Raw genomic sequence first — 27627 nt, forward strand, 5'->3', positions numbered from 1 at the left:
TGTGTCTTTTTTCTCATAGCGAGCTTAAGAGTGTGGGTCCCATGCTAAGCGTACATTCATATCTCAGGAAGAGTGAGCAAGGCAGTGTGGGGACAGGTAGCATCCCGCAGAGCATTGCCCCGTGTGCTGCGGCTACTCAGCCCTTAACCCCAAGGGCAGCCCAGACATCCAGATCAAAGGAGCTCAGAAAGAACAAAAGCACAACCCTAATTCAATACAGGAAAATTGCCATGACTGTAGTGCTTAGTTCATTCTTCCAAGAAAACAACAACAAAAGAAGGAGAAAAGAGACGAAAAAAAAAAAAAAACAACCCTAAGATCAGGCTCCGGCATCAGGAATAAGTCTGCCAAGGCAGAAGCATACCGACTGGGGAAGGAGGCTCGTTTTCCTAGATTAATCAGAGTGCCTTGAGTCTGCTTTTATTTCCAAATGTACTACTGCCAAGGTACAACATAAGCCACTTAATTCCTTCCCACAAACTAGAATTATTAGCTGCTATACAAGCTTAACAATTTTAATAAAACCCCAGGAAAACTGAAGTCCATTTAGGTGGAGGAGTTACACCAGGAGATGGGTAATCAGAGGCTGGGATTTTTAACCTCATTAAAAGCCTAATATAAATCCATCCCGGGGTGTGAATGAAAAGCAGTTACCCCAGTGGTTTTGTGTTGATACCTGTCCAATAATTTGGTTGACAAATCCATTTTGTGATGGACAGAAGGGCAAGGTATGTCCACCAATGCTAGAGCATTGATGATGGTCAAATGTCCTCTACAGAATGACCACAGATACAAAAGATCATTCCACTGTAGAAATCTCCTTTTCAGTCTGGTTTTGGGCAATAACAGGTCTAAAACCAAGCAAAAAAAGGTAGAAACATTTTATTTGAAGGCTTTTGATCCAAAATATCTCCCCACAGTGGCTAATATTCAGCACCCTTTCCCCACATCCATTAGTCACTCCCCAGAATTAAGTTTCTAGGAAGCACATGTTACAATGCCAATACGGTCACCTGGGAGGATGACACATGAGCACCTGTGATCACATCAGTTTACCAGGTTGCTTGGTGATAGTTCAAGGCTCTTAGCCTAAAGTAAGAGGAGTAGAGCCAGCAGGCTCTGCAAGAACAAGGCTATTTCCAAGGTGGAAAGCACTGCTCCCTGGGACAGGGATTCCTGTGGGGACTGCTCCAGGAGGAGCCCCTCCCACCCAAAGGAAGTGGGAGAGGTGGGGAACAGCATCTGGGCAGAGGCCACAGAGGGGGCAAAGAGGACTCCAGGCAGGCTCAGGAATGGGCTTCCCTGGAATGAGCATGCAACAATTGAGGCCACGGTTTTGTTCTAAGCTAGAACTCCTATGAGTCTTGAATTGCCATCTGACATGGTTTTCATCATGACATTAATAAGTTTGATTGGAAGCACCACCAACACAGACCCAAATAGTTCATTTAAAAATAACAATCTTAACCAAAAAGATAATAGGGCACAGATTAAATCTTCCTTTAATATGATGTTTTAGACCAAGAGAAATGTATTTATAATCACATAGTAAAGCTCCTCTGAATTTACCCGGTTCTAGTCATTTCTAAAGCTGCATTTTCTATATACTATGCATCTCTGTATACTAAGCACACTGGTAAAATTGAAGGATATAACTTGGAGAAAAAAGTGAGCGTCTTTATTTTAAACTGGAAAGCTGCACAATTTGTTTCTAGTTTCACATTTGTCTTACCTCTCATTCAATGTTGTAGAGTAAAATTAAATTAGGAAAATTTACTGTGTTTGCCGGAGATTTTTTTCTATCTGTATTTAATCTGTTTTCACAGCTATTTACATTTCCTACCCCACTGGTGTAAATGTGTTTCTTTTTATACAATTTCGAAATAGAGAAAAATCGAAAGAGGGAGTTGAAGTTCATTTTCACAATTTCTACGTGAACAAATCCATCAGTATTAGATGAGATGCCTTTCTTGGCTAGCAAGTGTGCTCTGCGTCAGAGCTGCGTTGTCTTCTGTTCTGAATGGACTGTGTGGTCTCCGTCAGCTCCTCTTCCTGTGAGAGATTACAGGCTTTGTGTGTCTTGAGCGAAAAGCAAACATCTACAATGACGTCTAATTGTGAATTCCTAGTCTTACTAGGGTAGAGAAAGGGTATGTGGAGAAGACAGATTCTTGAGGGTTTTCTCTATACATGTTAATTGGAAGAAAGGGAAGTTGGGATGAGAGAAAGAGGGAACTTGAAGGAGCTAAGGCCGCTGCTGACACCTCATGCTCAGAATTTCCGGGCTAGGCCCTGCACAGGTGCGACACAATAAGGTTTAAAAATAAGGTGCAGTAAAGCTCATTGCTCAGTCCTTCTACCTGGCCAGCCCTCGCCCAAGGCTCCTGATACAAAAGTATCCTTAGAGCTAAAATCATCCCATTTTCTGGTAACCTGAAAAATGAACCAATTTCACTACCCAACAGAGCATTCAATTGTTATAGGCCTTTCTATTAATTTGCATAAAACAGTACAAGGGGAGGTTCTACTATCCAAACCTTTCCCTGAATTCATTAGTCATGTTATTTTTAAAGGACTCTATTCTTTAAAAAGATCAGTGCCTTTTGATTGCATCAGAAAATAGGAAAGGTGCAAAACGTTACAGAACAATGAGATTATTTCCAGTGGCTCTAAGAAAAGAGTTAGTTCTTCAAAAGCCAACTGAAGTCTTTAGTGTGGGGTGTAGAAGAGCCATCTGATCCAAACTCCCACTCAATAGAGTGAAAGACTCTTCTGCACGACGTCCCCAACAGATCGCTAGTCTCCACTTTAATATTTTCAGTGTACAGAATATACAACGCTTATGTGTGAAGAATGGCTCCTTTCTGGTTTTCAACATACATCGCCTCCCTCTCTGTATTTTCATTCATCTGAGAGCTTCACGTTCCTACTCAAAACACTGATAACCCACTAGTGGCTTCAGGATATATCCAAATGGATGAGCATGGCACCCTCAGAGCCTTGCCATCTACATCTCATTTTTTCACTCCAATTTTATGTTTCCCTACTTCAAATATTTATTCAACAAATATATTGAACCTCTATATATGTTGGGCACTGTAGTAAATGCTGCCACCACAAGGAGGAAAAAACACAGTCTCTTGAACTGTAAGAACCTCATAGGAGCTCTTTCCAAGTGTCCTGAGTGCTGGCAACACTGACCTGTTAACTGTTTCTCAAAGACGTCATCTATTCTCACAGTGCTGTAGACTGTTCTCCTTTCCTGCAATGCCCTTTCCTCTTTACCACTGCCAAAACATATTCTACTTCTCAACATTACCTCCTATGGGAATCCTTCTCCAACATCAAGGTCAGAATGGAGGACTCCCTTACCTGTACTCCCATAGCGCTTAGCTTCTAGAAGGTAAGAACCAGAACTGTATCCCTCTGTTCACTAATATATCTCCTTTCCTAGCACAGGGCCTGGTGCCAAGTCAACGCTACACAATCATTTGCTGAATGATTGATTGTGATGAAGGAATGAGTAAACACATTTCCATGGTGGTACTTGCCAGAGTCTAATTTGTGTTACCATAGAATATGTGTGTATCTTCCCCATCAGAACGGAAGCTCCTTGTCCACAGGGACAGGCTCTACTCCTTTGTATCCTTCATCCCTCGCACAATGCCTAATGCGTGATGAGTACCCAGGTGATGGATTTGAACTAATTCATTCAGTAAATATTACCCAATGACTAATACACATGCAAGACACTGTTAGGTGCACATGTGTCTTCTACAACACTTTTAGGACTTACTCTAAAAGAGTTTATAATCTATTAGGAAGAATAAGACACTCACAAGTATAATAATTAATATGCCAAACTGGCTTTTATTATCTTGCACGTTAATTTTCTGATGAGTCATTAGAAGAGCAACTAAACGACTTAGATTTTATAAAATTCCAAGTTAAAGCAACTTTTCTTTCAATAACAAGAGCTGATCTTTTCTTGACTGATTGTACTCGCTATGTGCCCGGCCCAGTTCTCAGCACTCTACATATCTTCTTGTACACCCTTTACGCCTTTGTAGTACGTACCGTTATCAGTCTCACAGAGGCAAAGAGAAACTCGGTAACTTTCCCGAGGTCACACGCGTATTAGTTGCAGAAGCTAGGTTTGAACTCAGCCCATACACTTAACCATGTAGGCTGTCTTCTTGGCAAAAGAAACACACCTCACTTTAGGTAACAGCCTCCTGATATTTAAAGCAGAAGCCACTGCTTTGGAGATTTGGAGCTATGTCTAGTTGCTAATTTTTCCAACTGTATTAGGACACTTAACGTTAATATCTTCTGTATGAATAGCCTTGAGGATACTGGAACAGATTCTTAGAAAAGGGGACATCTAAATATACCAATGGAGGAAATCTAGCTAACATAAGCAAAGACAGAAATTTATTAGAAGGATAATGAATAACTCTGAGAATTAAAAGGGAAGCTGAAAAACCAGATCTCTGAATCAACAGGAACCAGGATAGCTCTTTGGCTCCGGGGAGCGGACAGTAAAGGTGTTTTTCTGTTGGCCAGAGAGAATCAACACATTTTGTTTGATTATGTCAGCGAGGCTGAATCCAGTGGGGGTGGGGCTGTTCTCTGAACCACAGTGCATGTTCTATTACCAGGAAAAAAAAAAAGATGACGTAGGGCAGGGATGCAACAGATGCCCATTCCAGTAAATGTAGACACATGAGCCTAAAGCTGTAAGAGTTATCAAATTTGTAGAATAAACTTGCTTAGAAACTCCTAGAATCCTGATTGTAATGTCCACAGATTAACACATGATAGATCCACAGTAGGATGCTGGCCCTGTACTAGTTGAAGGAGGATCCGATAGTGTGTCTAGTTACTAGCAACCCTACCACGTGTCACTTCACTTAATTGTCCCACCATGGCTGCCTGGCTGAGGGATCTTCTGTGGACCGTCCATTCCATCCTCTGAAGGCAGGATGGCTGCCAAAAGAAGGGAAGACAGTGAGGAAGGTTCTGTAAACTCACACAAAGCTATTGTGTTCTTGTCACCCTCCCACCCACCCTTCTTGTTAAAGTACTATCACCAACCCCTCCACTTTATGCATCACCTTTCCGTCTTTCTCCCCCAGATTATTTTCCCTTCTGATCCAGAAATGATCATGCATGTGACAGCTAAATGACTTAATTCTTTTGCGTATACAAAATCCTAAATTTAACCTCTTCAAAAACACTTTCAAGCAAACCAGGTTGGGGGAGAGTAGACGAAAAAGGATGGGCTCTAAGACCGGAGGGATCAGGGCAGCAGGGTCTTCACTGGCAGTGCTGGAGCTGGAGCAGGGCAGCTGACGTGAGGACAAAACTCCCTCAAATGAGCAGCCCAATTCATAATGTGGCTCACAGACGAGTTTTAATACCAAGGCTGAGCCATCTGGTAACTTCCTGTGTTAGCTAATTATTCATGTTTTAGCTAATTTAAAAGCTTGGTACTAAGTTTTTAAAATGATTGTTTAAATTTTTTTTGCCACCCTCCCTCTATATTTTGGTTTCTTGGGGTAAATCCCTGCCCCAGTTACTTTTCTGGGGGAAGCCTGGCTTGCCTACTATTCTTAGCAGAAAAGTCTCTAAGTAAACCTCAAAAATGCTTCCATTAGCACTCTGATTCTCTAAGTTTTTCATCAAAATACACTGCTATAAACAGCAGAGTTAATTAAGTGTATACCCCAGGGGTCTTGCGTTGCAGTCCAAAGCAGCTCTCACTAGCAATTTTGTACTATACTTCAAAACTTCACACCAAACTTGCTTTCCCCCTCATTATTTTGGTGGCTTATTGGAATATTCTAAAAAGTGGTTCAATTATCATTGAGTAAACTTGAATCTCCAGGAAGAGATATCAAATGCCCTATGAATTTTACACCCTTCAGAACACTGCCACATGGCAAAAGCAGATTAAGGGAAATGAGTTTAGGAATTCAGGGAATAACAGAAGAAAGAGGCCCTGGTCAGGTGATGACGGTGGAAACAAAAATCAGATAAGTGAATCCCTGAAAAAAAAAGGAAGGTAGTCTAGAGGAAGCAGCCTAGAATCTAAAACATCACTAGGAGATTATATCAATCTGAGGCCTTGGCCCCTAAGGTGTAGTCAGCCTTGCCCTTCACTCCATACACCTTGACTTTCATCTGTTCTCAGCCCCAGGCCCTGAGAGCCACCACCTCAGGCCACTCTTTTCCCAGTCCAGAGAAAAAGGAGATAAAGAGAATATGTGATCCAGATTCTCCAAACTGTAACTGAATTCTTTGGAGAAGCATGACTTTCCAGAGCTTGACTCATCTTGATTCAAATCCCAGCTCTCCCCTTCAAAAGCTGTGTCATTTGGGCCAAAATTACTTCATTTCTTCTGTGATAAAGGTATAATATTTATCTCATTAGGACTCTTCTAAAGATTAATAGAAGTTAAGCACACATTTGTTTTAAAATGATAAATGACTTAAAAATATATGAAAGGTATTGTACAAAGATATGCAAAGAAAACGAAGCTTCTTTATTTCCTCTGCCTGGTCTAATACCCCAGATGAGTTCCCACCCTGCTGGGGGTGGGGTGGAATGAAGAAAAAAGACTAGAACACATGTTCAAGGGACAGTAACTTTGTGCCTTCTAGGGGTCTTGCTTGGATCTGTGTCCAGATCCTGGCCTCCACAGCTCTCCATTGCAGAACTTCTGGGCGCGTCCCTGGAAGTGGACATTGGATGGAGCCTGCCGAGCCTGAGGTCTGAACTCTCAGCTCAGCTGGTCCTGCGGGAGGACCAGCGATGGCTGCCTTCCCTTGCGGCAGGTTACTCAGCATGGTTGTCTCCTTGCCGGCGCTCAAAATGACAAGTGGCATGAAACAGCCTCCCTTCCTCTGGGTTTGCCTTCAATTCATCTAAATGCCCCCGGGCTTTAACATCCTAGTCTAACAGCTTGCCTCCCTCCTGTCTGTCTCTCCTGCCCTGCATCCAGCCCTACCTGCAGCAGGATGGTGTCTCCTGTGGTACTCTGAGTTCGCTCCCGCCCTGGCTTATAGTACCTTCAGGGTCTCACTCTTTGTAGACGTGTGGCTATGTAATGAGTGGTTCAGAGATTTAAAAACGCTTCTTCTCAGGATAAATTCTAAATTTCAAGACCATAGTCTCAAAAATTCTATTCCAGTTGTCAAAAGCTGAATACAGACTCTTTGCATTGCTGCGGCAACAATCTTAATCTCCCTGATACAAATGGATACCTCTGGCAAATCGGAGAGAAATAGAAACGAGAAAAGCACGCTGATAGACTTAAAAATATATCTTATCCTCATGACACTATTTCTTTTTCCATCAAGGCAGTGTTTTTGTTGGTTAGGAGTTTCATAGCGCTATACTATCAATACCATACTTTGTGCGATGGGAGTTAAATAGGGTTTTATGGGCTGGCCTCGGGGTGTAACCATCATAAATAACATTATTTCTATGGGAAAATTTCTTGAAAGTCTCTAATAACTGACTTTGAAATGAATTTTTGGAATGTATCTGGTTTGTAAGTTGAGAATGGACAATATTCCATTTTAATACCAAAAACTTCCCCAAGTTACAAAAAGTGAAACCTAAGGAGGATGATGATCTTGGACTAGAAAAATTAATATTTCTAGTTTCTCTGTTTTTATAACTCACTTCCTTAGCTTTTTAGCACAAATATAATAGATCAGAGAGGCCAAATTTGAACTATAAACTCAAGGCTGTGGTGAATTAAATGTATTTGCTTTGTTCTGCAGATGTTAAACACAATTCCCACAAAATTTGAAAGGTGGAGTTAATTCTGACTTAGACGAATCTAATGAGCATCTGTTTTGATTTTTCCAACCATTGATCTGATTTTCTTTTAACTTGATACTGGTTGGTTTACACAAGTCCGTGTGATAATTGCAAATAGCCAAAGGTGAAATCATTCCAGAACCCCCAAAACAGCTTTTTTTTCTTAAAATGTCAAATGATTCTTTAAAGACATTTAACAATTTTGTGTGAGTGCAAAGTAAGTGATGCATAAATACATTTACATTTTATTTCTATAAATGTATCTACACACAAATACATGACTAAATAAAAATTGGGAAAGTTGTGTATTGCTTTCTGTGAAGGGAAGAAGTTTCTTTAACAAGAACGTAGAAGATCATGAAACTCCATGTTATGAATTAAATCGTGTCCTTCACAAAATTCACGTGATGATGCCTCCGAATGTGACGGTAATTAGAGACAGAGGCTTTGAAGAGGTGATTAAGTTAAAATGAAGTTTTTGGTACTAAAATGAAATCATTAGAGTGAGCCCTAATCCAGTATGACAGATGTCCCTACACGAAGAAGAAATTTGGACACAGATACTTGTACAGAGGGGAGACGGTGTGAACATGCAGGGAAAAGACAGGTATCTACAAGCTGAGGACAGAGGCCTCAGGAGAAAACAACCCCGTCAATACCTTAATCTTGGACTTCTAGCTCCCGAATTGTGAGAAAATAAATTTCTGATGTTTAAGCTACCCAGTCTGTGGTACTTGGCTACGGCAGCCCTAACAAACGAATATACCCCATAACCTAAAATTATGTCTAGAGGTATAAAATATAATTTAGGTTATTCGATGGAATCACCATTTTGTACTGTATTGACAGATCATGGACTTTTTTACTTAGGTTATATGGTGATATTTGGGGGTTCTGCAATTGTTTAATTTGAATTTTACTTTAAATTATATTTTAAATATTTTATATTTATATAAAAATAAAAATGTAATAAAAATATAATAAAAATAATCAAATATATTAGGTATCAAAATTTGACCCTTGCAGACCTTTATTCCATAACTTGTGTTAATGTCATCATTGTGTAGTTCTCAGAACAAAGCTTCTCCTCATATCACTGTGCATGTATCTTAATTACCTGCAAATATTATCAGAAATGCTGCAGCTGCCACAGAGCACAGGGAGATCAGTTCGGTGCTTTGTGACCACCTAGAGGGGTGGGACAGGGAGGGTGGGAGGGAGGCGCAAGAGGGAGGAGATATGGGGATATATGTATATGTATAGCTGATTCACTTTGTTATACAGCAGAAACTAACACACCATTGTAAAGCAATTATACTCTAATAAAGATGTTAAAAAAAATAAAGTGAATATCAATAAAATCAAGATTCCTTTAAAAGAAGAAAAAAAGAAATGCTGCAGCTTTGTACTAGTCATTTTTTCTTAATGCAGTTCTGAATAAAATGTCTAAGTTTGGTAGTAATTTTTTAACTCTATCCCATTAAATAAAGATTAGTAAACTGTCACCAAAAAAAAAAAAAAAATTACATATTCTTATAAGAAAACTTGAAAAGTAGTAGGAAGAAACAGTCTTTCTCACTCCATAATTATATTTGTGATTTCTCTATAGTTTCTTGTTCTATAATTATTTTTACATTATTAGAGTATTGAGACAGGCATATCTTGATAATTAAAAATAAATATATAATTTCTGAGAGTAAAGTTGATATGTAATATGCTTATTGTGAAACATGTCAAAAATTCAGAAAATAATAAAGAGAATAAAAATCACTCAGAATCATCGACCACAAACACACACACAAAATGCAGTCCTGCATATATATGTCTGCTTACATACAATTGTGAGTGCAGTACTTTTGTACAGAGAGACCAGTACCCAGGTATGCCACGCTCAAATAAATGACAAGTAAGGCTCTGGCACACCCATTCATTGTATGCCCTTGCCAGGGTGTATATACTAATGAATTGTATAAAAAGAAGTGACTACCATGATCCGTTGAGTCATGGTGACATCATGTGAGAGCTTTGACACATATTATAAGCTTTCTATATGACTTATGTATGCATCATAAGAAAAGCAAGCAGTTGATACCTGTTATTAGCTGTTAAAATTTGAAACGAAAACATCACATCAATCCTCTTCCAAACGTTTGCATCAGTTTAATTAAAGAGAATCTTCAGATTACAATCAGAATTGTTTTAAAAAGCTAACACTATTTGCAACTCAGGATCTCCTCAACACAGAAGATAACTGGATACTGAGGCAAGTTTGTGTCAATAATCTATAAGCCTTCATTTCAATTTTTTTTTGAGGGGGGGTTGTTTGTTGTTTATTTGTTTTAGGATCATCAAATATTTTCCTTTTTTTTAAATTGAAGTATACTTGATTTACAATGTTGTGTTAGTTTCAGGTGTACAGTGAAGTGATTCAGTTTTATATATATATTGTTTTTTATATATATTGAGTATATGTTTTGGTTTTTAATGTGTAGTCCCTTTACTATCCTTAACTGACTTTATAGTAAGGAAACATTATAAATGTAAACGTATAAAATAATTATACATTGATTGAACTCATGAATGGTTTCACCCTTCATTTCAATGTAAGCTTTCATTTGAAAAAATACGTGAAAACCACTGACATGGGGGAATAATTGAAGAAACGAGGATCTTTGGTCTGGAAAAGAAAAAGTTAAAGGGACACATTTATGCTGCCTTCATATATCTGAACCAGAAGTAGTTTATGTTGGTTGCTTCAGAAAGCAGGAGATAAAATTCATAACACTGCAGATGGACAAATCTCAACACGGTATCTGCCACAATATTGCCACAGTTAGTTCTTTCTAAAAGCAAAGTTGCCTCTGGAACTCCCAATGACGGGGCATGGAAGATATTCAGGCAGAGTGTGTGTCTTTAAGGATCTCTGTACAAGGGACTCCTCTTCTGGAAAAGGAAATATTAATTCCAATTCAGAGTGCCGAATCCAAGGCAGAAGAGCATTCTGAGAAGCGAGCAAGCATTTTGGCCCTCCTATTTTAGGGATTTGGGAGAAAACCCTGGAATTTTCTGGGCACTTAATCACGTAAGCCAGGAGATTAAAGTCACGTAGAGCCAGAATGCTCTGCTGTACCCAGCAGAGCTCTATAGCATGGGGCAACTTTAGAAAAGCTCCCTCCTTGTGTGGAGATAAAGTGGTGCTTGGAAACGCTAAGCTTTAGGAATTGGGGTTTGTAATGTAGGAAAAACAAGAGAAGGGATTAAAAAAAATTACACCCTGAACAGAGAAAATAGTCATTTTGCGTTACTTACATAAGAACATTTTACACGTTCAGGTTTACAGAACTAAAAAGAGAAGCAGGGAAGCCTGTCATTGTGGATGCTCCCAAGTTCACCCTAATATCAATGGCTTATTTCAGCTCTTGAATATTTACTTTGGGAAAAAGTTGGGGCATGCCTAGTGCAAACTGACTTACTCTTGCACTCACCCAAGAGAGGTGAAATAACGTGAGAGTCAGCAGTGCACCCTCTGAAACCCAACTTCCTGGGTGCAGTTCTTGGCCATACCAAGAGTGAGACCAATTTGTCCTGATTTGCCAGAGACTTTTCTGATTTTAGCACTGAAATTTCCATTGTTTGAGAGCACCCTCAGTCCCGGGAAAACCGGGACATTTGGTCACCCTAGATTTACAACTTGCCAGCTGGGAAAACGTGCAAAAGTTACCTAAATTCTGTGGGGCAATAAAGTACCTACTTCAACAATGCTATGAAGATAATGTGAGTAGTAAGTATAAAGCACAGTATGTTGATCAGTGTCTGCATGGTCACTCAGTAATCATGAGGGATTTCTATTATCTGTGATCAAGCTCTGCTCAGCCAGAAATGTGACCTTAGACATACTCGATCTATGTCCGGGCTTATTTGCAACCACTTAAAACAAGTTCCTCCCTGTTTACATCAGGGTCCTACCAATAGCTGAATTACTAGCCATACAAAAAAATGGATTTATCCATTTTGATATTAATCTATGGATCAATCATTTAAATCCAAAGATTTAATTCTGCATATAAACTGCACATACATTCTTCAAGCCCACAGCCCTTCAGGAAATTCATGAAAGTGCTTTCTCTGTAGAGGATACAATGGGTCTTAGAATTACCTAAAACAGTCCTGACTGGGTTGTTGGGAAAATGGGGAAAAGAGACCAGAGACAAAATAGATTAATCAGCCAGTGAATCAGAGTAATATGCAGATCTATGCACATGCTGACAGCAAGGAAGCCCTAAGGAAAGGGTTGGAGTGCGATTGTCATCATTTATATAACTTTCTGATGTTCAACATAAAAAAAAAGATTAAAAATGTAAAGTGTAGGGCTTCCCTGGTGGCGCAGTGGTTGAGAGCCCGCCTGCCGATGCAGGGGACACGGGTTCGTGCCCCGGTCCGGGAGGATCCCACATGCCACGGAGCGGCTGGGCCCGTGAGCCATGGCCGCTGAGCCTGCGCGTCCGGAGTCTGTGCTCCGCAACGGGAGAGGCCACAACAGTGAGAGGCCCGCGTACCGCAAAAAAAAAAAAAAAAATGTAAAGTGTATCCTCAAATTATCACATGAAGGTGTAATTCACCAGAAAAGACTCCTTGTTCCTAAAAATATTTAAAGAAAATAGGCAGATACAACTATAAACAAAAAAGAGTATAAATTGTTAAGTAGTACTGAGCAAGGACTTCCCTTTACTGAAAAGTACCCTAATCATATTTAGGGTGAAAGATTGAAAGTAGGAGAGACCACATGTCCCAGTATCATCAAGAGCATCTCATCTACTTTGAAGTGACAGCGCCAGATCCACTGCCATCCTGCATTATTTCTACCTTAACAGAAGTGAACTGGATGACCTTTGAGCATCCTTCCAGAAAAAGGGGGAAGGGAACAGGGAGGAGTTTGCTGATGCAGAGCTAAGTTAATAATAATCATGAAAATAAAGCAGTTTAAGAAAGGTCAGTGAAGAGCCAAATGTGTGTGGACAGGATCGCACAAAACACATACGCTGGAGGACTGGATCCTGCCTTCTGCCTTGTAAGCAGCTGGTGTGGACGTGAGGGGCAGGGCTGTCACGCCCCCAAGCATCCCTCTCACTGTCAGTCCTTCCCGGGACAGGAAGTTTGTAAGTTGCTGGACTTTTAAAGTATTTTTTCTTGAGATTATCCAGAGGTAACAGACCACATGAATTTTGTTCATTCATGAAATGGTTAACGTTTATTCACCCTAGAGACTGTTTTAGACAAAATGAAGCCTTAGTCAACTGGAGCCTAACTTGCTACAACCTTTAATTAACATTTTTCCTTTTCATTTGCTTTGATGAGAAATGAAGTGAATCACAAGAAAGTACTTTGACATGGGGGATTAATCTTTTTAGCCAACCAATCCCAAGGTGTAACCAGGTATTAGTAAAGATCTCATCTGGCTCATCTTGTCCATCTTTTATATTTATGATCAAATAAAAAGTATGAATTTAGGCTCAGATCAATGATCCTTAAGCGAAGAGTGGTGTGGGATATTCAGGATGATTGCTACTAAAAGGTTTTTATTTAGTTTGCAATCAAAAAGAATATGAACCTTTTAGAATCTGAAGGTACCTTAGGATAAGGTTTGCTTCCTGTCCAGTCTGTGCTCCTTTCACTCCCAAGGCTGTCCAGGTTTGGATAACAAACCATTTATTCACCATACTACATCATCTATCACAGTGACTTTCAAACAATTTTAGCAGCAGTATCTTTTTTTAAAACCAAATCTTACACAGAATTCTGATACATAGACAGGGTGACCAGCCATCCCACTTTGACCAGGACAATTGAGGAGTTTTAGGATGAAGGACATTCAGTGCTAAAACTGGGGCAGTCCCAGGCAAACCGAGACAGTTGTCACCCTACTGTAAAATAACAAAAGCTCTGTTTTGCCAGTGTAAATTTTTTTTAATAAATACAAATTCATAACATTCATTTATTATTAAGCCAGTTGATTAAAAAATAAGGCCATGTCAATGACCCCCAAAAAGAAAAGATAATATTGAGAGTGAGAGTTGCATGCTTACATGAGCCTCAGAACCCAGTTTATTTCTGAACTTGTTTTGGTTCCACAGTACTGGGGAAATTCTGATTCGGAGAAGTAAAGAGTTGTGAATGATAGTTTGTTGTTACTGGTATTGCAGTAGGCCTCCTGATAAGCTCAGGATTCTTTCTAACTGATGCAGAAGCTTATAAGAAGAAAAGCAGAATGTGTTTGTTGTCATGTCAGATCACTAACAATATCCAACACATTGTTTTACGGCAAACACAAAAGTAAGATCGGAAGCATCTAAAACACGTGAAGGGCATAAACTCTCCATCATACCATGTGGATTACCACGTGACCTGTCAGAGGTCCTTCTCCTGTTACTCATTTCCCACGTCAGACACTGAAGCGCCTGGACCTGGCTGACTTTCTTGTCATTTAATTGAGGTTCTGGTATGTGTGCTACCACAGTGCAGTATGCTGGAGAGTACCACACGGGGCCCATGTGCAGACCTGGATTTTAAGAAACACCAGCATTCTTCATCAATATTGATAACAGTCACGAGATCTAGCAGGAGAAACGTTGTCCCAGTGACTACACAGAAAAAAGTTAAACAAGCAGCACAAATTGAAAGACTGTCATCGGAGCTACATGTGGACATGTCACTTATTTTTGTTTGCATGTTATTTTTAATAATCAACATATACTTTAGCATGATATTCAAATGATGTATTTGCAGAACTGGGTTCCAGAAATCACAACAGTAACCATGGTAGGGAACATGTCTTTACAGAGAGTTTACTGTGTGCTTAACTCTCAATATCAACATTTGCTCCTCACAGCAGCCGGCTGAGATAGCCTGCGTCCACGCTTACTAAAACTGAGGCCCTGGGATAAGAGATTTGTGGAAGGTCGCGGAGCTCTCGGTGACAGCCAGACTTGAGCTCAGGAGGGCTGGTTGCGGAGCCTGTGTGCCTAGCCACCAAACTTTATACTACCAATCACCTCAGTTTTAAAAGGCTGCTCCAATATATTATATAGACCCAGGAAACGTGCTCCTGAAAAAGTAAGGGATTAGGCCAAGCCACGCAGTATGTAAAGTGTAAAAGGTCTGGAACCTGCTTCCCTGAGGCCCCCTTCCGAATTTTCTCTGCCACACTTTGGCCTCCTGCAGAGACTCTGCCTGACCCAAGTCCTGCTCCTAACAGATTACTGTGATACCTGATTCGTGCCACTAGCTCAGGAAGACTTTCCTCATTAGAGACGTATCACTTTATGACCATTTGCTCTGCAGGACACATGGCTGCACGCTACACAGCCTCGATGGGCAGTGACAGAGGGAGCGAACAAGGTCCTGGTTCTATTATGAAGGATAAAGGCAGCCCTTTTCCTTGTACAGATTATCCCAGCTATAAAGGATCTAAGGATCTGTTTACAATTACACAAATATTGCCTGTTTTGTTCCTGGCAGGCTGCTTTAAAACGTCATAAGCAAGCCTCAAAAGCCCAGAGGGTGGCCTCATTCCTCTGTGAGCATTAAACAACTCTGTTCACTTCCAGGGAGCTAGAGCGAGTCCCCTTTTCATCGATGGCTTCAGAGAAAGAACGACTATCAATCTGGTGCCATGTCACTGGGTTACCTGTCAGACATAACCAAACGAAGCAGACTAATGGAAAATCATAGCCATTTTAGCATATGCCTGCCATTCCCTACTTAATGTGTTACTAAAACTTGATTATAAAGTGGTTACTTTAATTTCTAATATCTTCCAAAGAAACAAACATTACAAGTAGTGGTGAGATTCCCAGACTATCTCGTTTCTCAAACATATCTGATCCCCACGTGGCTGAAATACTCTATATCTGCAATCCAAAAGAGAAAATGATACGGTAGCATATATTGCCTTCAAAATGTCAGATGTGTATTTAAACCTCTACCTTATAGATATACTTTAAAAAGGTAAGTACACATAGGCATTTCGGGACATTTGTAACGAAACAATATTGAGAACGTAGTTAAGTAACTGGTCCTAGTTATCCTTAATTCTGGTGCCTGAGGAAAAACAGATCTTATTAGAGAAGACAAGATGGCGGGTGGCAATAATAATGCTGAAAGGAACTCCAGGGCACTTTCAAGGGCTTAGGACTAAAGGGTCTGTGTCAGATTTTACCTCAGAACAGAGACACTCTTTTTCCTTCCTGTCAGAGGTGCAACACTAATGACAGTCATTTATTGCCTTACTTTGTTTTCTTCTAGTGCCTTTCCTCCCTCGCTGTGTCTCAAGTCCCCACAGACACTCAGTGAGGTCACCCACTGACCCAGAGTTACTCAGGTCGGTATGGCCTCAGCCGACTCAGCTGGAGGCTGGCTGACCAGGATGGCTGGTCCTTGCACTGAGAGTCCTGTTCCAGCCACAGGCACAGTGCTGCTCTGGCACCAGATGGGCCCTCCTCCAGCTCACCCCTTAGGTTATATCCACAGCCAGTGAACGCAAACAGCCCATCTTTAGATTCGCAGCATAGGGACAGGGGTAATAAAGAACCCAGGCTCGATGAAAAGCAATTATCCTTGTTCCACAGGAGAAAAATATGAGAAAATGTGGGCTCTGGATGAAAATTTCATAGATAGGAGAATGAGGGACAGATTCGAACGTCCATGGCTAGGACCCAGAGCAAATCCTCTGATTCAGGTGCTCAGTTTGACAATCCTTCTGTTAACGTGACTTCCTCTGGGAACGCGCCCTGCCTTCTTCTACAGGGAAGGGGCCTTCTCAAGTTCTCACAGAGCACCTAATCAGAGCTCCCATCGTGCCGTCTCATATGTAGCCCCCAACCTGCTCACCTTCATTCCTCACTGGACGCTAGAATGTGCTGGTTAGAAGCGTGAACTTTGGACCCAGAATTATCTGAATTCTGGTCTTCCCTTTTCTAGCTATGTGCCCTTGGGCTAGTTCCTTAACCTGTCTAAATCTCAGTTGCTTTATTTATAGAATGAGGGTACTTCTACAACTTACTTTATAGATCGATTATTACTAACCATATTACTGTAATTATTTAAGTTCCTTGAGGAAAGGTGTCCTGCCGCTTTACTGGTGTATCACCAGCCCCTCTCACGTTGTCCAGCCCAGAGGGTGTTCAATAAATGTTCATTAATGGAATCGATGAACACTGCTCAGCTACAGAATGAAAGAAAGGGCCAGGTATGGAAGAATGGCTTTCCACCAGGCATTTGGTGCAAGAATGAAGCTGCCCCAAAGGTTTTTTCAAAGCTTGATGCTTCTTCTGAGTTTAAGGATTATAAGTGGGCTCAGCTATTTCAAGTGTTGAAGGGCATCCTCGCCCTATGAAGTGCTGCTTCACAAACAGGCCACCATCTGCCGCAAAGATAAAAATGTTTGGCACTGAATTTGCTGTGGTTGTCAGTATCAACATGACTGATATTTAGAACACTTACTTTTTCATGGAGCTGATTTGGGAGCAAAGAAAGCTTCTGGGAATACTGCCCTACATAGCTGACCTTTACAACCAGAACAGCTGTGCCACAGTTTTTACTGTTCTGGGGCTGAGAATAGGGAATTAAAGAATCCTAACAGCCAGGCTCCATTTCAGAGCCCTCCCAGGATGCTGTTCCAGGACTGTGCATACTCCAGTCTGCACCGAGCTCTCCAACTTTCTTTTCATTTTAGTTCTTAATGTGGCCTGTCAGTTTAAGGTTTTTAAAGTTACTGTAATGGAAATACTTCTCAATCCACAACCTCGATGAGCAAGGAAAATGTTTCATTTAGTGTTTTTCCGATAACAGCTTCGTTTCTATTTTGAGTTCTTATTTCCTAGGGGCTGCAGAAATTTAATTATTGGTTCAGCTGGAACTAGCTTTTCTCAATGGTTTTATGGGAGATCCAAGGGTTCACAGGCTATCAAGCTGGTGTGGGGTCTGGGGATGGACCCGGTTCTCTACGTGCTCTGTCTTTGCTGAGTAATCTATGGCCCTTCAAGCATGGATCCTCTGGCTCAGCCCTGAGACAGCCCTAGCTCCCGTCTCCAGGCCACTTCAGGTGCCACTCTTTGGAGCAGCACAATTGTTCCATGGCTTTCTTACCAGGGTAGAATGTGGGATTCTCTGTGGGACTATGACCCTGTTTGCCAAGACTCATTGCAAAGCCATTCCCTTCTAAGGCCACATGGCCTCAGGGGACTCTGCCCAAATGTCCTCTTGGGCTTGACAGCTCACCAGTCAAGGAGGCTGTGAAGAGATGTGCTATCTGTGACCCAGTGCCTCACTATCCCCACCCCATCTCTCCCGGGGGGATTCAGGTGACAACATGAAGAATCCTAACATTCATCAGACTCTCAACAATCTGGATAATCCCATATTTTCGATCCCACTCCAGCCCTTTCCATTCCCCTGGGGGTGAAATAGGAGGATGCTCCTTTGTTTCTCTTCTCTGTGCTCTGCCACATTCTTTCCCTGAGGCAAAGAGCAGGGGGAGGGACAGAGAGGGGAAAATTATGATGGCAAGTGGGGGTGGACATCATCAATTAATGTTCTTTTAACTATCTTGCCACAGTACATTCACTGTCTCCTTTGATTCTCACACTTCTGTGAGGTAAACAACCTCGCTTCTCAGGTGAGGAAAGTCATATGTTCAGCATCCATCTCCCAGTTTGACACTGGTTTCTTCCTCACCCAGAAGGCCTGGAACCCAAACCCAGCCTGCACACCTCAGACCCTCTGCTCTTTCCCCCACTCTCTGCTCCCAGGCAAACTGGACTCCTCGCCACCACTTCTCGATTATTCCCATCATCTCCACCCTTTTCTTCATGCTCTCCTCACCCTGTGGGATGTCTCCCCCACCATCTCAGCCTGTCAGAATCCTGCTCATCACACGGTCTCCACAAAGACTTTTCTGATCACTTTGGGTGGCAGTGACCTTCCCTCTCCAAATCCCAGGGATGGGGTCCTCCCTCACACTGCCTCTCCCATCACTCTGCATGCCAGGTCTTAGCACCCACTACTAGACCACAAGCTCTTTGAGCCCAAGAACCCTATCTTTGTTCCTTTAAAATAATGAATGAATGTACTAAGAAATGAAGGAATAGATAGGCGGGTAGAAGGCTATAGGTGCTCCAAGACTCCAAAAGGAAAGGAAGAGTCTTTGCAGCCTCACATCTAAAGTTACAATGAGAAGGAGCAAAGAAGAGCGCTCTGGAACTGTAGTGGGAGATGGGTTGGCGAGTCTAGCAGAATGATGGGAGACTAGGTACGGAGAGGAAGAGAAGAAAACAAAATCGTACACACTAAAAAAAAGCCTGCACCCCAGACAGGGTAGTCATTCAGGGAGGGGTTTCGATATGTCTCCTGCTTATTACTCTGGGATTCTCTGTCCACATAAATGCAGAAGTAACAGGCCATGATCATTAGCTGCTGTGAAACAATCTCAAGGGAGGATCTGAGAAAAGCACTAATAATATCATTAGAGTAGCTTTCATTTATTGGAAATCTATCGTGTACCATTCCTACACCTAAGATTGTGAAAGAACTCTACCTATCAATGGCTAAAGATTTAAAAATAACAATCAGGGACTGCTTTAATAACTTTTAGCTGTCAACATGAAAGATGTTCAAAAGAACATGGGGGAAAATGAAAATTTCTGAGACTAGAGGAATATTTTCTAAGCGGCCTGCACAAGGACTTTGGGGTTACCCAGTAGGAAGACTAAAATAAAAAATACGAGACCGCTAAGCACCATGTTTCCAACAGCATCATGCCACACTCAGTTACATCAGAGGAAACAAGATTCCTGCTTAGGAGCCACGAACCCATGGCTTCTCCAAGGGAGATTCACCCCAGGAGCCTGGCATGTTAGGAATTTATTTAGCCAGCTGGTAGGAGGTTCATCAACACAGACTATGGTTACAATCAGAGGTATACAACCAGGTGCTATATCGTAAAAGACATTTGTCTTACCTTGTTAATTATAATTCGATTTCTCTTTCCCTTAAATGCAGCAGCATCTAATAATTTTTAGAAAGAACACAAAACTCCATCTCTTCTTTTCCATAATCTAAAGATGGACTAGATTATGACAGTGAAAAAAATTTTTAGATAAATAACTGATGTGTGTAAATTTCCCCCATTTTTTTTCATCCTTCTTCACACATGCTATCTGGCAGTCCCTCCCTCCTATAACAATGGTATGGAACGAGCTGCTGCCAATATCCTTCCACCTTTCGTGAGTGTCGTGCTTTGATAATTGCTTTTCCCCTAGGGAAGAACAACAAAAACAACACTGTGTGAGCAGCTGATAAGTAAGAACCTCTCATACTTTCCAGAACTAAGAAAAAGTTGTTAGCCATAGGGGTAAAGGTTTATGGAGACAGAGATCATTGAAAACATGACAACACAAAAATCAGTAAGTAAGCTCCAGCCCTCTTGGCGCTAGGCAGCCTCTGAGATGGTCCCCATGATTTCCTCCTCCTGGTGTTCAGGCCTTTGTGTGATCTTTTTCACCTTGAGTATGGGCTGAAACTAAAGACTCACTTCTAACAATAGAATAAATCAAAAATGGTGGGCTGTTACTTCCAAGGTTAGATGACCAAAAGACTATAGCTTCTGTCTTGGGCAACCCCTCTCATTCTTTCACTGGTTCTGAGGGAAGCTAACTGCCACTTTGTGACCTGCCCTATGGAGTGGTCCACATAACAAAGAACTGATGTCTCTGGCCATAAGCCGCAATGATCTAACACCTGCGATAGTCACGTGAGTGAATTTAGAAGTGTAACCTCCCCAGTCGAACCTTCAGATGACTGTAGCCCCAGCTGATATCTTAAGTGCAACCTGTGGGAAACCCTGAGCTATAATCACCCAACTAGGCTGCACCCAGATTCCGGATCCATAAAAACTGAAATAATAGCTGTTTGTTGTTTTAAGCCACCAGGTTTTGGGATATCAATATGAAGCAATAGATAACAGGGGTGGAGAAATATTTATATTAACAAAAAGTAACAAGAACATGCATTGTCTCTATTATGTGTCAGAAACTAGACTAAATGTTTAATATGCATTATCTCATTTGTTTCTCACAATAACTCTGTGAGATAATATTATTATCCCCATTTTACAGATGAGAAAACTAAGACATAGAGAGGTCATCTGACTTGCTTAAGCCTACATTGCTAAGAGGAAGGACTCAAGCCCATGTCTGATTTAAAAGTCCTTCCTTTAAAGCCAATGAATACTGCCTCCCAGGCACAGGCCGTGGGTTTCACGCAACAGCAAAAGTATATAAATACTCCAGAGAGGATCAAGGTAGAGAGTTAACAATGATACTGAAGGTTTCAGAGAAGTTGTATTTATGTTGAGCCTACAAGGATAAGAACCTGATCAGGCCTCGAAAAATTGCAATTCCATTGCAGACAGAAAGACTAACGTGAAAAGGCATATAGGGTACAAAAAGCTCTTCAAATTTGAGTGCTTCTGTTATAAATTTCTAAGCTGTGGGAGTTGAGGCTAGATAAATCAATAAGACCAGACTGCAAAAAGGTTTTCTTCTATTAACCAAAACACTTCCTTTATCTTTCATCTCTTAAATGTAAATAATAAAATGCCATTTCAAAATCATGTCAAAAATAGAATTTAAATTTACAGACTATGGAAGTTAGACCTTGTAATTGCCCACAATTTTTGTTTCAGGTTTTAGACTCAGACTATAATAGTGAAAGTTCCAAGAAATATTTACCTTTTTCTGTAATGCTCTACGGCAAGTGAATACACAATGAGCAGAGCTAAGTGTTTGTCGACATGAATAATTCTGTAAATATTATCTCAGCCCTTATGATTTCATTGATCTCACATCAAGTGTGCGGTTTCATCTTAAAAGGCAATTTCAACAAGCTGTATGTCTATTGTAGCCTACTTGGGGAATCTGTGATTTTAGATAGTAAAAAGAAAATACCAGCAATGTTGAACTCTCATGCTTTGAGACAGATTTTATTGTACAAAAATTTGTATAAAAGTTCAGCAGAGCTTCCTTGGTGGCGCAGTGGTTGAGAGTCCGCCTGCCAATGCAGAGGATACGGGTTTGTGCCCCGGTCCGGGAAGATCCCATATGCCGCGAAGCGGCTGGGCCCGTGAGCCATGGCCACTGAGCCTGCACGTCCGGAGCCTGTGCTCCGCAACGGGAGAGACCACAACAGTGAGAGGCCCGCGTACCACAAAAAAAAAAAAAAGCTCAGCAAAACAGCAAAGTTGATATTTGCTGTGTCAAACATTAAATTTTTATATGCTCAAATAGATCCCAAATGGTTTAGAGATTTACATATAATCCTACAATAGAGTAACTATCAGAAACCCTAATATTGAACAGAACAATAACTTACCCAACTTTAATTTTACAATATAAAATTCTTAAACCACGAATTGAAAATAGAAGAGCAACATGTAGGGGAGTTATTTCCACCAAATACGACATAGGGTTAACATGTGTAAAGAACTCCTGAATCTTACAAGGAGAACGTCAATAGTCCAATAAGCGATAATAGTTACTCTTAAAACTCTTCCTATATACCCGGCGCTTTATTCATTCTCTGATTTAATCTTTTCAACAGTCATGCAAGGTTAAGTGCTGTTATTCTAATTTTGCTTTTGGAAAAACTGTAGTTTAGCAAGATTAAGTTAGTTACCCCAGTTTATATCACTAATGAGTGGCAAAGCCATCTTACAAATGGGACTCCAATGTCTTATTTTTTTCCTGCCTTTCCCTGCCATGTAAGTGAAAGCTTGAAGACTGTGAACAGAAACGACATATATACTATATTATCTTCAAATATAATCTAAGTAACCTGGAGCAAATTGAGATTCAATTTTTTTTTAATTAATGGTAACACAAATACCGGTAGAGGTTTGAAGATGTAGGAAAGAAGGAAACCTTTTACAATATCGATATTATGATTTGACAAAACCTATATGGAAAGAAATCTGGCAAGCACTTTTTTATTTTATTCTTAGGGACTGTCTAAATATTCACATTCTCTGTAAAGCCTCCCCTGGCAGCTCCTTGCCCAGGCAGAGTAACACACTTTTCCTCTGTGCTTGGAAAATACTGATCTCTGTGTCTACAGTACACAGAGACTGACAGGCACACACAAAAACTTATCAATACATATTTATTGACTGAATGAAGAAATAGCTCATCGGAAGAGGAAAAAAATTATATACACGGAGGTATTCTTTACAGTAGTAAAATATGAGAAACGAGGTCAATAAAACTGAAATGGTTAAGCAAGGGCATCATAAAAACATGATTGACTATTTCACAGTCTAAACAGCAGTAATATGCAGTCATCAGTGAAGCCTGAAAAATATTTAGCCATTATGGAAAAAAAGGAATACAAAATGCAGTACAATTGCCCTAATATTAAAGTATGTTTGGGGAATTCCCTGGTGGTCCAGTGGTTAGGACTCGAGCTCTCACTGCCAAGGGCCCAGGTTCAATCCCTGGCTGGGGAACTAAGATCCTGCAAGCCGCGTGGCATGGCCAGAAAAAAAAAAAAAAAGTTTGCTTAAGGACAAAAACTAGAAGTGAATGTGTTTTTTAAAAAAAGTAAAGTTAATGGTTCTGCGAGAGTGGTAGGATTAGATTTTCTTTAATCGTGTCTCACAGTTTTCTTAAACATACTTAATTATTGCTTATATTCATCTTAAAAAATGACCTAAATCGCTTATAAGATTCTTTGGAGGACAAGAAAAATTTTTCCTAGTTACCAAAACTTCCTGTCTTGAGCATTAAGAAGCTCAGAGCTGTGGTGACTTCCTTAGTCATTTGTTTCTAATATTATATAATTATTTCCCCCACCTCTACTACTACTAATACTTAGTTCTTACCTTTTACTCTTCTGTTACTGATTTGAGGGGCTTATTATATCTGCGCCTTTTATTATAAGTTGTTTCAAATCCTTTTTGGAAGTAGAAGGCTTATAAATAAATAACAATGAGACTGCCATAGAATAAGGAAGCCATACATAATACTAAGGCGTTACTCAAAGAATTAGGCAGATTCCATTAGCCGCCTAGAAAAACCATCTGAAGGCTAATTAAAGCTGACTATTTACTCTTTCGATCTTCTACTTCCTTCCCTGCCCGCAAAAGAACTAACACCCTTCCACTGAACTCCACTGCATTACTTACCCATGATGCCTTTTTATTTTAAACTTGTAACAACAGTAACTACCCTCAGCACAGGATGTACTGTAAGTATGAATGACCGGCTGAATCAAGTGGCATCATTTGCTTCCAGCTGGACATTACCCGCACCCATTCCCGTCCATGCCACCACCCTCCTTCCTCCCTCACAACCATTTTTCTCTCAGGATATGACCTGTACTTTAATCCTTCTTGCTCCATTTTAATGCTTTGTATTTTTAGCTGTTTTGTCATTCACTAAAATCAAGACTCACATAACTCAGTTATTCATTTTATAAGCCATTCCACTCACAGAACCAAGTTGCTCATTTCAGCACAGCTCTTAAACTAATATAAAAATACATGTGAATTCATCACATCTGATTTTTTTTCAAGGTTTATTAACACTGCTTTCCACCCAGTTTCATTTAAAAGAAATGCCATCTAAATAAAACCAGCCTGAAAATGTATAGGAGACTAGTTCAAGTGAGATATCAAAAGACTGATTATCTGAATGGACTGAGGCAGATACAATGACTTTGAACCCGTAGGATTCTTATCAGCACTGCCTTCCACCTTCGCCATTCATCCTACCACCATTGGTATGAATAGATATTGAACATAAAATTGAAAAAATCAATAGCATGTTATGCTGTTTCGTACCAAAGGAGTTGAAAAAGTAAAACTCACACAATATTTATATAATTCAACTATGTCCCACTGTGTAATTTGAAGATCTTCCAGGGGCTTGAAAGATTAAATATTATTTTCAGTGTGCAAAGGAAATAACTTACTTGATACCTGGCAATTAAGCCTCTGCAAACTCACAGGTTGACATGTTATATTTGATTTATACCAAAGAGAGTCAAAGTTGAAAAGAGTTGAAAGAATATATTTTGCAAAGTAAGTACAATTCTTAGCAAACCTAATCTTTTCTAAGTATCCAACAATATTTTCCCAACTGCCTCCATTAAGAGGGATGAATGAAGAGGAAGTCTGTACATTCTACATTGCATTTAAGGACAGGGATTACATTTTTAATAGTGTTAAATAGAAAGTCTTGATAGTCATTTCAAAAGAACCACTAATACAAAAAAAATAAAATAAAACTGAGAGAATGCCTATTACAGGCATGTTCTTGCTTCTAGCTAGTTGACTAACAATAGAAACACCTTTGGGATGTTCCCATGAAATGAGCACCAACATGATTTTCCCTTAGCCATGTGCCTTACCCATGGATGAATCAAGTCATTTAGAGAAAGCAAGTGGCAAGTAATTATTGCTACCTGTGGCATAATGATATGATTAATAGCTACAGAATCATAAATGTTAGTTCAACAAAGACCTTAGACTACTTCTAGTCTCCTACCTTTACTTTATAGGTGAGGAAACATGGGTAAGAGAGATAAAGTGTCTTGCCCAGGGTCAAATAATTAGTAATAAACAGCAGCGGGACTGAGATTCCTAATCCGGTGTCCTAGCTGCCATGTCATACTGTCTTTCATTCACCCTTCCGTCTGTCTATCCACCCAGCCATCCATTCAGTTTATTCTACAGGCATTTGTGAAGCTTGACCACATGCCAGAAGCAATGTATGGCCCCAGTGAATCATTCCTGCCCATGTGTATGCTCCTGTGCAGTGTAACTCTGCTGTTCCTCCCATCAGGAGATACGGTTTATTTCTCCACCCACTGAATCTGGCCTGACCTTGCCATTGCTTTGACTTTACAAAAAGGTGGCAGAGGCGACATTATACAATTTCAGAGACTAGACCTCAAGAGGCCTTGCAGCTTCTTCTCCCCCTTTGGTTGCTCTGAGATTGCTGTACAAGGAAGCCTGGGTGAGCCATTAGAGGTGTGAAGTCATGTGGAGGAGAACCAAGATACCTCAGCCAACAGCCCCAGTCAACTGCCAGACATGTACATGAAGCCAAAGAAGACCAGCCAGTCCCCAGCTGATGTGCCAACTGACTGCAAATGCATGAATGAGCTCAGCCAATACCCCGTAGTGCAGAGACCAGACATCACAGATGAGCCCTGTACATGTTGCTGACCCACAGAATCACGAGCAAATAAAGAGCTGCTGTTTGTAGCCTCCACATTTCGGGGTGGTTTGTTAGGTAGCAATAGATAAGTGATCCACTGTGTTAAGAGCTAGAGTCTAGGGAAAGAGATAAAGAAGGAGATGAGTAAGACAGTCTTTGTCATCAAGGAACTCACAGACTGGTGATAAATATAAACACAAAAGCCATCCTTTAAAAATGGAATCATAAGTTTCATGTAAGTTTTCTAAAAGAGAAATTTTAAAAAGGCTCAGTCAAGGTGTTGAAGGTAAATTCAACAAGGTTTGATGACTGAATAGGATGGTTGAAGAGGGAGTGTCATGTGATGTCTAGCTTGATTGATCCTGGTAACAGTAGGTTGCAGAAAGCCTGAGAAGGAGTAGGTTTAGGACAAATGGGAAGAAGATGGGGAGTTCAGATGTGACATGTTGACTTTGATGAAAAACCTGGAAGTTTGAAGATGAAGTTCAGGCCTATAGAACATCCAGGTAAAAAAGGATATTTAAGCCTGAAGTTCTGGGAGAAGATTAGGTTGGAGAACAGCTTTGAGAATCAGATATTAATAGTAGTGTAGGCCACAGGCAGGGGTTACCTTGACCATGGAGAGTGCATCAAGTACACTAGAATTGAGGAAGTGGAGATAGACAGTGGACCATTCTTTCTAGAGATTTCTGAAGTTGAAAGGAGAGACATACTGGGACACTTTAGATCAAGGGCAACTTTGTTTTGTGCCTCATGTCAGACTTGAAGTAAGATGCTGCACTTCTTCACCTTCTCCCCTTAAAGAAAAACTACTATATGGAGTGTCAGCTCAACACACAAAATTTACTTAAGAATTTGGGATTGAGCATGGGTAGATACATCACTCAGCACATAACATTTCTTTCCAAAGATCCTCATTAGGTGTCTTTCAAAGCCATTCATGAAGTCACAAGCTGCTGAGTCTCATTGTCTCTTCCTGGACACTTTCATTTCCCTTACATCTTGCATGGCCCTTTCTTATCCAGTGCAATTGAGCTCTGAGCCTGTTTTCTCGGGGCATCAGTCTACCCACAGGCCCAGGAGGCCCAGCCTCTGAGTGGGCTCATCAAGGCATTCATCCCAAAAAACACTTCACGGGCATACCACTAAAAGAAAAAAAATTAGATTTATTCTTCTTGGTACATTCTGAAATGGGTTTCCAGAAGACACAGTAGAAAAAAGAGAATAGATCAAGGAGAAGCAGCACGGTGCAGTATCAGCCTGTGCATTTGGAAGATAAATGATCAAAAGTTCTGTAGTTGGATCTTGGCCAAGGATGATAGGGATGAGAGGCACAATGGGATAAATTGGCCTCAAGCCTTTGAATTAGGCATTGTTGGTTCTTATTTAACTAACTCGACCTACTTTTTTTTTTTCTAATTGAAATATGTTCCATTTCCAAGAAGAGCTACAAATCAAAATGAGGAACTTCTTGTAATTTGAAATTTAACCTAGAAGCCGTGAAAAATAACTGAAAATTAAAGT

Source organism: Tursiops truncatus, chromosome 11, assembly GCF_011762595.2.
Source record: "Tursiops truncatus isolate mTurTru1 chromosome 11, mTurTru1.mat.Y, whole genome shotgun sequence".
NCBI classification, from domain to species: domain Eukaryota; kingdom Metazoa; phylum Chordata; class Mammalia; order Artiodactyla; family Delphinidae; genus Tursiops; species Tursiops truncatus.